This window comes from Ciconia boyciana, chromosome 4 (genome assembly GCF_034638445.1).
Source record: "Ciconia boyciana chromosome 4, ASM3463844v1, whole genome shotgun sequence".
Classification (NCBI taxonomy): Eukaryota; Metazoa; Chordata; class Aves; order Ciconiiformes; family Ciconiidae; genus Ciconia; species Ciconia boyciana.
Genome location: NC_132937.1, coordinates 73,907,637 through 73,921,238, shown reverse-complemented (window position 1 = coordinate 73,921,238; position 13,602 = coordinate 73,907,637). Strand labels below are relative to the sequence as shown.

Genomic DNA, 13,602 nt, shown 5'->3' with positions numbered 1-13,602 from the left:
CTTAGTAAGGAGTGTGTAGGTGATAGAGAGGGAATGCAGAATGTTTTGCACAGCTTCCCGAGCCAGCTGAGTAGCTACATGAGAATGTCACTATGTTTTCCTGCAATATAGATATCCTGTGTTCATTGAAGCTGTAAAAGTATCTGTGCTGATTTAGAAGATGTAAATATTTTGCACCACATAGTTAATATTTTTAACAAGAGAAGTGAGGTTTTATGTAACTGTGATCAAAACTGACAAACATGCTCTCATAAGCTTTTCAAACAAGGGTAGGGGGGTGGGGAAACCATTATTCACACTCAGACCAGGTCCATCATGTAAGATGAATAAAGTAAATGGTCTATGGGAAAACAGCTCATCTGCAATCTCACGATGACAGGCAGTGCTGCAGTGTACCTCTATATGGGGCCAAAAGAAAGATCAGTGGTGGGCAGACTGCAATTCTGATGACAATGCTGAGCCTGGCAAAGACCAATTCCCAAAGTTTAGCACAGTTCATTTTGCAGGCTTTTGTTATTAATAGTTTAATCATGCCTTGAATTTTCAATCTGTTTAAAAACATTAAATATGTTAATTAACATTATTAATTCCATTTGTTAGAGCTCATTAAAGCATGATTTCTAGTGAAGGTATACATTTAACTGTATTTTTGCAGAAATGGGTGTTCTATACAGATTTTTAAAATACTGAAAACTAATAGATAACCGTGGAAAAGAGGAGTAGAAAGTTACTTTTTTAGTTTGAAAACGCCACTTTCACAAAGCCCTCTGGGCTCCATGGAGGCCAGAATTTTAATGCTGTGCATTCATCTTCCAAAATCCTAGCCAGTGTGCCTAAGTCCTGCTCAAATCTATGATAGCTTGGCACATGCCTGCCTTTGAAGATCTGGGCCTTAACATCTCTGGAACAGGACTTCGTTGCCTGAGTCATGCAGGCATCTAAGCATTTCCAGCTAAATCTTTTACTTTTGAACAAAGGTAATGACAGGTAGGCAGGCAGGCCTATAAAGCCCCCTCTTAGTCAGTCCTGAGTAGGCAATCCCATTAGGAGTATGCGGCTACTTGTGGAATTATTTCTTTAACACTCATATTGAGCCTCAAGGCTTGGCAGATTATTTTGCCACACATGCTAGATTTCAGGGTACCCTGCACAGGCAAAGGAATTGAACTAATAAGACTGGATGAAGAAGATGTGAGCAGTGTGTGCCACTCTCCACCAGGAGAAGCAAAAGAAGGTGCTGCTTTGGAGTCTGGCCCTGTGTTTTTACCGAGGAAAACACCTCTGAAGTTGCTTGAAGAACCAGGGACCAGTGGTTTGCGACTGTCATTGTAGTTCCACAACTGGCTGCAGACAATAGTCACAGTATCTGCTCGGAAATCACAGGGCTGCCTTAAAAGTTAAAATTAACAACATCAGAAAAAAAACATATGTCCATGTCTTACAGGTTTTAACTTCTGTTTTGTTTGAAAGCTCCCCACCTCGGATACAATGACTAGAGCTTACTGTTGGCAGATTGTCATGGGTTAACCTTGGTAGGCAGCTAAACCCCACACAGCCCCTCACTCACTCCCACCCAGCGGGATGGGGGAGACAATAAAAGTGAGAAAACTCATGGGTTGAGATAAAGACAGTCTAATAGGTAAAGCAAAAGCTGCGCATGCAAGCAAAGCAAAACAAGCAAAGCAAAACAAGGAATTCACTCACTACTTCCCATCAGCAGGCAGGTATTCAGCCATCTCCAGGAAAGCAGGGCTCCATCACATGTAACAATGACTCGGGAAGACAAACACCATAACTCCAAGCGCTCCCCCCCTTCCTTCTTCTTCCCCCAGCTTTTTATGGATGAGCATGATGTCATATGGTATGGAATATCCCTTTGGTCAGTTGGGGTCAGCTGTCCCAGCCATGTCCCCTCCCAACTTCTTGTGCACTCCCCGCCTGCTCCCTGGCGGGGAACTGTGAGAAGCAGAAAAGGCCTTGACACTGTGTAAGCACTGCTCAGCAATAACTAAAACATCCCTGTGTTATCAATACTTTTGGTCAGAAGTCCAAAACATAGCACCATACGAGCTGCTATGAGGAAAATGAACTCCATCCCAGCCAAAGCCAGTACACAAGAAAAAAGAATTGCCAAGCATGAGTGAGGTCTAAGGAGGGGGTAATAGGGATATCCCCTTATGCAGCTCTTTATTCATTGTTACAGGCTCTGAAATGAAAGGAGGAAGGCCAGGGAACAGCCACACAGAGATCTGTGTTTGTCACTAGCTGCCAGGCAGAATTTCTGTTGGATTCCCCTTCCTGCCAGTGCAAGAATAAAGCACAATCTGCTGCAGAGTTCATTCATTCATGCTTGTCAGTCCAGGGCTCAGTGCTCCAAAGTGCTGAGCACCTTTGTCTCTGAGACAAGGAAGCATTCAGCTGCTTGTGCGATCAAGAACTTGGAAAAGAAATCCAGCTCACAATGGAGGAAGTGCAGTCTACACCAGCAGAGCATGTGGCCTGAGATCATGACAGGTGGGCCTGTATCTGAATCTGTGTTTCCAAGGCCAGGTATGCCCAAGTTTGAGAGTTCAATCTAGCTGACTACAGAAATAATGATCAGCTGTAAAATTTTGAGTCAGGTGCAGATAATGATCCCTAAAATCACCCTTCTACTGTCTGAATGGAAGGATTTGGGTCTGCTATGATTTCTAGTTAATAGAGTTCTTAACATTATCTGACTAGAGATGTTTGACTCTATGATCTGACAAACTAATAGACTCACTTGTGCAGAGGAATATTTTCAGTCATTAATGTAAATATACATATCATGAACTGAATTCAACAGCATGTTGTTGTGGGCCAGGATGAAAAGGGACTAGAAGGGGTTTATAGCCCTTGTCAAAGCCTCATACTTGCAGCAGAAATCTCATTCAGACAGAGCTTGGGATGATACGCTGTTCTTTACAACAGCTTGAAATAATATTATAGTGTAAAAGACAAAAAAACCAATGAACCTCAGGAAAGTCATACAGTCTTCTGCATGACGTTGAGTACTGGGAAAATTCCCTGAGATGGGGTTAAGGCAGAGAAGCTATGGCCAGGGATAACAGAAGGTAATAGAATACTGCCATATCACATAGAAAGATTAGTGCTTGCTTTGCCTGTCCCCAGTAAGAGTTAGGAAACCTCACCACCACTTACCTAACCTGAATTGCAGTAGGACCTAGAGGCTGGGAGTCTGTGTCATGTGCTCTTCTGGCAGGATACCTTTCCTGCTTAAATACAGCAGAGCAAGGAGTAGTGAATTGTTTCCCTCAATTCCAGCTGAGCTGAGGATAGTCAATAACTTCCCACCAGGGAAGCCCTCAACACTCATCTGTTAGCTCAGGGACAGTAACCCTGTTTTGCAAACAGCCTTGGCTCTGCATGTGGCTTCTTGACGCTAGTGGCTGGCCACTCCTACAGCCTAGGATGCAGAGGTGTCACATGAGATGGGACGTGCACATGGCTGCTTTTTGGCCTTTGTTTTTGGCAGATGGCAGTCTACCTTTGCTGTGCCCAGGAAATGTGGGACACAATGTGCAGGGCACTACAAAAGATGAAGCAGAACAATGACACATAACCCTAAAGAAATCAGTTGTATTTTCTCAGTTTCACACCCTCTTTTTGTAGGACTTAGTCCACAGCTGTTGTGTTCCAGGAAGACAGTGATCAGCTGATGATTTCTGACACAGGAGTCACCGTAATGTCAGTGTCCACTTGCCATCACCAGAAGTTGACTTGTGAAGATCTGGTCATCTCTGAAGACAGATTATATTATGCTGCTAGCTCAAAAGCATAGGTTAGCTATGGACTGCAGGACTGATGACTAAAGAGAGTTGGGTATCTTACATTGGCATTTGCTGGAAATTAGCATAAGTTTGCCTATTTGTTCAGTTCATCCTTCAACAAGGACAAAGCAGAGTGGTTTCTCCAGTTGAATGGCAATATCCCAAAAGGCAGAGGAGAGAAAACTCCAGGAATAATCTTCAGAGGAAGCAAAATAATACAGACCTGCAGGATAATTACAGAAGGATTTCCCTGGCTGTTGAGCTGCTTGATGGGTAAGATTGCTGGGGACCCAGCCTGATCCCAGGCAGCAAATCCCCAGAGACAAATGACAGGAACTTACTGTGGGCTCAATCTGCCATCATTTTATAGCACTGCATCCTGTCTAGGAATAACATTGGGAATAGGCTTGAGACCTGGGAGATGAGGACTGCTGTATTACAGGGCAGCTGTATTACATAACCCCATACTGTTTCCTCCACTTGCGCTAGGGTCTTCATGGCTGTGTTTCTGACTTTAGGGCTGGCAGCATAATTAGAATTATTCTTTCTCCCCTTGTTGTCTAAGTGATCTGGGAAAAACAGGAAAGCAGATTTCTTGCCTTGTTTCCTTTCCATGTTCTTTTCTTGAAGTCATCCTGGTCTTGAGAAGACTGTGGATTCAAGAAGAGTAACTTATAGATCAATCTATAGAGCTATGCAAAAGTTATTCAGTTGTCAGATATCTAAATATCATAAAGGACAAACATTTCAAGGCACTGAGCAAATGATCTGGCCTAGCAGATCATCCTGTCAATTTAACACCTCACAGGGATTACACACCATTAATCTGGTCTCATTAGAAAATAAACATTGCAATCTCATGCTCTTCTCATGATGCTCAGTCTGGCTCAAAATGCTTCAGATCTGAAGGTAGAGACTCTCCTTACCTTTTTTGCACTATAGAATATTTTTGCAGTTACTTATTTTTTAAATATCTGAGAAAACTGGGCTCCAGTCTGTGCTGGTTATGTGCCCTGAGTCCCCAGTGTGTGCCCAAAGGGTACCAGCAGCAGGGCCAGAGGAACAGGGAGTATCACCAGATATAGTGTATCCACATAGCGCCTTCCAGTCAGACAAGGACAGCTTGCTGGTGATTTGGGATTTTCATAATCCTACTATCAACTGCAAAGCACAGGAAGGGCTGAAAAATCAATTTAACTGGTGTGCCCATATTCAAAACATGACAACTAAATAACGAGATATATTCTGATGCTCATGTCCATGCTGGATACCATTCTCCTCTGCCCTCCCACTGAGGTCCACCCAGGGTAAGTGCTGTGAGCAAGCACTTCAGACTTGGGCTCATCAGTATTTATAGGAAACAGCAATGTCCATGCATAAAGCTCAGCTATCTTCCTGATAGCATCTGAATTTACCTTTTTATCTCTGTAGCACAATTTGTTTTCCTCTTCATTAATTTTGATGATACAGGGAAGAACTAGCATGCAGCAACCCTTTGGCCTGCTTAATTTTACTCATGCATTTCATTTTCAATTGAGACTTCTACTTGCCTATGCTTGTAATTTTATTCTTTTATTCAAAGTTGTTTGCTGTCAAAGTTGAAGGTAAACTGTGTCTAGATGATCATTCCGTTGCAGGGCAAATTTGTTGCGTCACCAACCTGGTGACTCAACAAATTAGCAAGATCTGATTTGTGTTCTCAGAGGTACTTTAAGCCCTATTTATGCCCTGACAAGTATAAAGAATATTTACCCTGTTCTCTGTATATTAGTTATAACTGTTGCTGCTTCAGTTCTACACCATATCTGTTTATTCATATTAAATTTTACTGCATTCTCCTGGAATAAGCACAAATTTGGATTACTGTCTGTCCTGTGGTGTATTACTTTAGCTGTGGCTATGATTACTTTATAAATGGAACACCTGTTGGCTAAGCAGTGTTCTGATCTCTGTGGACCTTTCTGGCAAGGAACAAGTCAAAACAGAATAAACCACATGAGGTCATTTTATATTGTTTTAAATATATACCTACTATTTGCTTTCCCCCTTTCACTTACTTATTTAAGGAGGAAAGTAAAATTCTGAATTTTTATATATATAGTTCATTAAGCAGTCTTTGGCTTTAATTTTACTTCTGGAAGGTGAGCACTTATACTTAATGCTTGAACCAAGTTTCCTTCTTAATAAGTGATACTCTGCCTGTTCAATTTCTTCCCCTCCGTGGAAGACAATCTGATTGACAACAAAAAAAATGAACTAGGCCCCTACATTACTGATCAATGAAATCACTGTGATGCTGCTGCTGTCATTTCTACAGTTTGCTTCTGTGAGAATGTCTTTAAGCTTAATTCAACAACAAGCATATGCAGCCCACCATCCACTGCACAGAAACTCACAGAAGTGTTTTGGAGATGAAATGGAGGCAGTTTAAAGCATTAGTAATTTACTTGCTCTCAATCATGTTCTAAATACATTCCTCTGAAACCATTATTTTCTTCTGATTATTTGTGTCTTCTCAATTTTAATTCTAAGTGCACTCACACTTTCCTATGGTCACATACACGAGTTCCTTCAGCTCTCAATAAGGCCAGGAGAGCTGGGATTTCAATCTTTTAATCAGGCTGGCATTTTAACCGTGCTATCTGTACATTTTAATAGAACAAGTGTTAATGCATGCAAGATTTATTGTAAACTTTTTGCTGGGCTTTAAGTAATGATGATTTGCCATTAAAGAAAATTTAAACTAATTTAAAGACAAAGCATTAAGCAAAGTATTTTTGCCATCTTTCATCTATAATCATCACAAATGTACAAAACATAAATTAAAACTTTCTTCATAAAGCTTTTCCTGTTATCTGGACTTCTTTTACTCCTCTAGTGTTTCAACAGCTAAAATGCAGTCCTGCTTCTGACACTTGCAGGACTTATAAACATGTCATGTGAGGACTATTGTTCAATGACTTCCAGTTTCTCATTAGTAAATCAGAATCTGATGTTGCTTGGCCTGAATGGAGGAAAGGAGAAGGAGGGGTAGTAAGCAGCCTTCACTGCATTAATCAGCCCACATCTTCAAAATGAAACCTGTAACAGTAGTCACTCACATGATTGATGTTTTTCTATGTATGTGCTGAAAGGACGACAAACATTTGGGTTCTTAGGATTAAGATAGTCAGCACTGCAGATTTGGAATTTGCATTTTGCAGGGAGCAGCACTAGGCTGCTCAGGCCATCTTTAAGAAGGAACTACGAAGCAGCACTAAGCAGAGTGGGATTTGTGTTCCAATTAGCAGTGAACATGACTGCTCATAGGCAAAAGCTGTTTTTAAGAAAAAAGGACTGTCATATATTTACAGAGGAGTTTTCAGAGTTTATGAGTTATCTGCATATCCAGAATTTATTTTGTCCAAACATGCTTCTGTGGGTATTTGTGTGTGTATACAAGTACATGTATGTGCATATGTATATGTACATGTATACACATAGCGAGAGTATATCCTATTATTGCTAGGCTTGCTGTGCAGTTCTTCCCAAAAAGGGCCAGGACTGCATATGGTCATCTGCGTAACTCCAGAAAGCTCTGCAGGTTTGATCAGAGGAGCAGATATACAGGAGCAAATGGTTCTGACTGCCTCCCAGCTGCTGCTTGTCAACACAATACATTAACCTCCAGTATTCAGTGAAGACATATTACAGATTCACAAACCACAGGGGGTCACTTTAGACCTCAGTTCTGGCCTCCTGTTTGGCTTCCAGATACGTCAATATTGGGCCTTTAGACTAGCACTTGACTTAGTTTTCTCAGTAAAACTATCTGATCTGATTCTGGAGGCTTCAAAAGAAACCAGCAGATCTTTTGGAAGCTAGTTCAAAAATTGAACATTGCCTGTTAAAAATGTGGCAGCTCATTCTCTGTGTCATCTAGCCTTGACATCTCCTGGCTCTTTTTCAGTTTTTCTGCTGCAGATCAGAAGTTTTGGGGCCTTCCTCTTCCCTGGATTCACGCAAGATCTTTCTGTTGTATGGCAGACACAAGGACTGAAATGTGGGTGCTGCTGGTCATGTTTAGGCTGATGTTAGGTTTTCACTCAAGTTCCCAAACAGGGAACCATAGTTGTGATCCTGTCCCAGGCAAGGTTGTGGTTCAGGCATTCACCAGTCCTTGTCTTTCCGTCTTGCTTGACCATGCCTGAGTTCAATGCAAAACACCATGTGGGTTCATGCACCTGGTGGTTCCCATGGTGCTCTCCATAAAGTGCCTAGTACGGATGAGTGAGGTTCTTTGGTCCCAACTCAGTAATGTCTGATTTCAAAGGCAGGCCTATCTTCAGCAATCTTTTGGCTATATTGCAGAAATAAATAAAACAGCCAGAATCAGACATGTGGGTGACCTCATCCCTTCTCTCACATCTCCACATTGCACACTGGGATGATCTGTCTCTCTGTCCTGTCTGTATGGGCTCTACATATGCCCATAGCTTTGCTCATTGTAGACACATGTTGTCAGGCCTACTTAGGCCTTGAAGTGGGGCGATTTGCACTAATGCATTGTGAAGACTTGGCCAGGTAGCTGTTTCATGGGATGAGCACTTTTCTGCAGGAATTTTAACTGATGCAAGCACCAACCCTTTCCCAACAAACCTAATTCAGGACCACATCACTTGCCTTTTCTTTTCTCTCTCCTTGACAGCATGTTGGGAGAAGCAGCCCCTGTAGCAGACATTGTGAGTTTGATGTCTCTTCTGGTACAACAAAGGTGAAACACCAACTGAGTTCTCCACCCCTCCCCAATCCTCACAGCCAACTCTCAACCTCTCTTTGATTTCAGCAAGGCTCTTTCATCTTTGTGAAAAATCTCCTGCCCATTGCAGTCATTCTGGACTCTCTTTTGATATCTTATCACTGAAACAGGCAATCTGCCTTCAGAGTCCCTGAACGTGTGTATACTTATTGAGCCATAAGAGAGAGCTGATGCTTGGGAGTATCTGTTCCACACTGTCTGGATATACTACGTGTTCAGTCACAAAAACTTCTCACAAGTATACATCCTCCCCAGTTCTGCTACATGCAGACCTGTAGTCATAAACTTCTAACAACACCTTGCTCTGCACTATCACTCACTCTAGGCTGGTGCAAATCAAGACTTCTAACAAACATCTGAGGGTGGGAACTGTTCAACCTCTTTCGCACCAGCCACTATCAAATTATGCTGCTCATAAGAAGTGCTGATGTCAAAAATGATATTTTGTTTTAGCTACTAACTGATGATTTGGAGTCCTCCAATGTGTCTCATTCATCTGCTCAGCTGAGTAGCTTTGAAACAGCTCAGTGGAAAAGCAGACCAATAACTTTGTCAACATGTTGACAGTAATTCCAACCACTTCAGGCAAAGAGGCATTGGTTTGACCAAATCCATCCAGAAACTGTACTATTCTGAGAGAGATATGGCAGGGCTGTACTGGCCAGGAGGTAAAGGCATCTCAGTCAAAGAGAAATTACAATATAAATTATAACTGAAGTACAGCAGCCAGTGAGGGAGTCTCTTTTTAGAATCCTCTCCTGCCTCCTTTAATCAAGCTATAAGAAGCATCTTGCTTTGGAGATGATTTTACAAAAGAGATAAGGCTGTTCACAGAGAGAACTGTTAAGAAGTTGGGTAAGGCATAGGACACTTAAACTATTGCACAATTGGCTGTATAATTGTCTCCACATGTTGACTGAATACAGCTGAAGGGGTTTTGTGTCTAATACACCTGAAAGTCATAGCAGACGATATATTCTACCACCCCACAGAACTATGTACATACCATGTGGTTGCATATGTACACCACTTCCATACCCTTAGTCCCAAACGGCCAGAGTCTGGGGCCACGTGGTTGATTTCGCATGATCAAGCAAGGAGGTTTTTTGTCATGAAGGGGAAATTCAAATTGTAACTGCTCAGCAATGGTAATCTGTGACAGAGGAACGACCTGGTGTAGCACACAAGAAGGCTTAACTGCAGGACTGGTTAAACTGGCTGGAAGCAGGAATGCCAGAGACAGAACAACTCCACGTAAGGGAGTGAAGATTCCATTGCTGATGAGAAAAGAAGTGCTGCAGTATTATCTTGTGGGATCATGTACTGAGAGTGCTCAGGAGGCACTTTTGGTAAACAGAGCTGGCACTGGAGGATTAACTCAATGCTGGGCTGAGGCGCCCCATGCCAACACTCACATGATGGGTGCAGGTGCAAGTGTATATAAGGATTCAGCTCATGGTCCATCTTTGCAGACTCCTTGCAGAACCACTTATGACAGTAGGACTCTATCCAAGGCATTTTTCATTAAATCTCTTTACACTTAAGCAAAAACACATCTTCAATTCACCCCAAGGAGTACAATAAAAACAGCCATTACCTGTTTATTCATAAGTAACAGAAAATCCTGCTTGCCTGAACACAAGAATCATGTATCAGCTTCTTTGCTCACGTCAGCCAATAGGTTACCCCAAAGTCTTCTTTTAGCTTTTTCCTCTATGTTCCTTGTCAAGTGTACTCTGGAATTGCCTGGGGTTTCTCTGCAGCTTCTTTCCTTCTGCATCCACAAAGAGGTTTGTTTTCTTCTTATACTCATACTGGATGGAAAATGGTTAAACAGCCTGTACACATGGACATTCGCATGCATGCACACACACATGCATGTGCCATGATATCCATTCACCAAACACCAGCAGGAGCCTTAATCTGAACCTAAATCAACCCACTGAAATGAATTTGCTTGGAGAATCTCCCCATCAGTTCCAGGAGGTGGTGAGGTCATCTTAACTCCTCTATCATATCAAGATTTCAAAGGTTTTTGAAAGGCTTACAAGTACAAATGTCTCTGACTCAGTCAACTCCATAGTAGATGCATATATATTAGTTACATAATACCTGAATTTGGTCCACTTTTGCTAATGAGTATTTTTTGGTTTGTAAATAACAAAGCCTTTGAAGACTAGTAGGTAAAACAAGCAATGGCAACCTTTGCCACCTCATCCTAGGTTTGCTCCTCTGTACACATGGACATTCGCATGTGAATGAGTATTCGCATATCAGGGTCTAACTGGAGAAAAGAAGGAAGCTCAGTGCACATTCTCCATTACCAGAACAGGATGTTCTCACTCTCTGTTTGGCAGAACCCTTTCTCAGTGACTATCTTCACCAAAGTGATGCAGCATGTGAAAGCAAAAAAATGCATGTGCATTGATGGGATACGTGGATCTGTCAAGCAAAGAGATAAATGCCACAGTGCAATCCGTGCCTCTGTAGGTGCGTTTTCTGATTTTAGTGGATGAATGGGTAATTTCTGTACAACTTGCTAAATATGCCTAATGGTGAAATGCAGCCTCCAGAGGCACTGATAGTCAGAGCTTGTCAATTCTGAATGTTCTTATTTTGTAGACATCTTGTAAATTCTCTCTATGCCCCAGACCCACATAGTCACCAATTATAGTTTCTGTCATTCCAAACCATGTTTTAAATTTCTCATTTTATTTATCCAGGTGTGCTGGTTTTCGCTGGGATGGAGTTAGTTCTCTTCATAGTAGCTAGTATGGGGCTATGTTTTGGATTTGTGCTGAAAACAGTGTTGATAATACAGGGATGTTTTCATTATTGCTGAGCAGTGCTTACACAGAGTCAAGGCCTCTTCTGCTTCTGACACCACCCCACCAGTGAGTAGGCTGGGGGTGCACAAGAAGTTGGGAGGGGACGCAGCTGGGACAGCTGACCCCAAATGACCAAGGGGATATTCCATTCTCTATAATGTCATGCTCAGCATATAAAGCTGGGGGAAGAAGAAGGAAGGGGGATGTTTGGAGTTATGGTATTTTGTCTTCCCAAGTAACCATTACGCATGACAGAGCCCTGCTTTCCTGGAGATGGCTGAACACCTGCCTGCTGATGAGAAGTAGTAAATTAATTCCTTGTTTTCCTTTGCTTGCATGTGTGGCTTTTGCTTTACCTATTAAACTGTCTTTATCTCAACCCATGAGTTTTCTCTTTTTTACCCTTCCAATTCTCTTTCCCCCATCCCACTAGGGGTGGGAGTAAGCAAGCGGCTCTGTGGTGCTTAGTTGCTGGATGAGGTTAAACCACAACACCAGGAAACTTCAGCCTGGGATAGGAGAAATTACTTCAGTGTGCAGCTGATGAGGATGTATACACAAAGCCTGTGAAAGATAAAACAAGGCAGACAATAAATTCTGTTACCTAGACAAAAAAATAGTGCTAATGTTCTGATGATGCTATAGCTCAAAGTGCATTAGTCTAGCCTGCCCTCTTCTCCCTCTCTAACTAAACTTTAGTCACTGTGATTGACATTCCCTCTGTTCCTAATCAAATGGCTATTTGCTCCTCCCTCCTTTCCTGTACCTTTCTGTCCTTCTGGGAACATACAACAATATTTAAAGGCACTCTGTGGTAAAAAATTGAAAATTGATCACAGTGCAAGACTGCATTCTGAATACTTCTTTCACCCAGGCTCTGGAGCCCTGTCAGTGAATAAGTGAATATAAACCTAGCTTTCAGAGGAGTCCTTGTAGGTCTTTTGTTGATTCTACACACGTTTCTGATACACTGTGATGCAACATCTGGAAGGAGATATGGTAAGAAGTTTGCCCAAAGTCCCCAGTCACTTGTAGCCATGCTTCAACATGGGCTAATAACAATAGCAATTTACTGTGTCATGCATGGCATGTATGCAGGTTTCAGTTGTATCTTTGTGAGCAGAGTACACCAATGTGGATAGTGCTGCCTTTGCTCACAGGGAGTACAGGTCATGTGGACTGTCTCTGCAGTGTCTCTAGCAAGGAGATCTTTCAGATGAGGTTTGGGGACTTAGAGCTATGTCAGGCTCTCTGTGAGTGCAGAGACATCCAGCAAGGCATCCCTGAAGTTTCTGAGCTCCTTGAATGTAGAGGACAGCTGATCGTCCCCAGTAGTTAAACCTATGAAAATCTGGTTGCCTACATCAACTGGCTGGTTATAGCTGCTGTAACCCAGAATGGTGCAAGAGAAGGGCGAGAGCACAAAAGATCATGCTACTCAGAGCACAAGGGGGACAAGCTGAGTTCCAGGAGAAGCCCAGGTGGTGTGCTGGTGAGTGGGAAGCCTAGCTTCAGGGAAGGAGGTAAATTTCGACATAAATGCAGGCTTTACAGCAGACTACAAATCCTCTCCCATACTCGGTCTGACATTTAGTGGGAGGACGGCTTAAATTCTCAGTATGTGCTCTCCCTAGATGACCTAAGCTTTGCAGTGGGATCCCAATCATTGCAATGTCTCTTAGGAGTCTACCAGTCTCTCCTCTTCACAGAGCCAGAAAGAACAAAAGGGCTCTCTATAGGGAACATTTATCTTCCTGTTGGCAGGAAGAGGAGAGGTTGCCCTTTTTTTCTGTGCTAGCAGGTACTAAGATGGGGCAGAACTCAGTTCTGCCCCTAGTTAGTGAGTCTAGGAATAATTTGGCTCCCTTGCCATCTGCATCTTCTCTTTATAGCTCACACATTCTTCTGCATATGATCTAAGCTGTGTCTCATAACCTCGGAGTCTTGCAGTTTAGACTCAATCACATAAGGTGTGTTCCCATGTAGTGTCATATGAGTCACCTGGGTACACAAGGGCAAAGGAGGGGGTTCTGTTACTGCATGGAAACTTGCTCTGCAAACTGAATCTGCAGTGAGCATAGTCAGGGGTCTCGCTGATGACCCTGAGAGTCATGAAAGCCGCTTGTTGCCATCCTGTTTAGACACTTGATGCAGCCTGTGACAG

The 13,602-nt window shown here is 42.5% G+C and overlaps 1 long non-coding RNA gene across 5 annotated transcripts in view; it reads right to left on the bottom strand.

Annotated features, from left to right (window-relative positions):
* Positions 1-2,170: 2,170 nt before the first annotated feature.
* Positions 2,171-13,602, bottom strand: part of LOC140651048 (uncharacterized) — a 39,394-nt gene continuing 27,962 nt past the window's right edge. For 2 of the 5 annotated variants that reach the window (XR_012042236.1, XR_012042235.1), the window contains exons 3-4: positions 10,208-10,424; positions 2,171-4,462 (exon numbers count right to left, since the gene is read on the bottom strand). This is a non-coding gene — a long non-coding RNA (uncharacterized lncRNA). The remainder of the gene's footprint in view (positions 4,463-10,207; positions 10,425-13,602) is intronic. The other 3 variants (XR_012042238.1, XR_012042239.1, XR_012042240.1) reach the window with 3 other exon arrangements.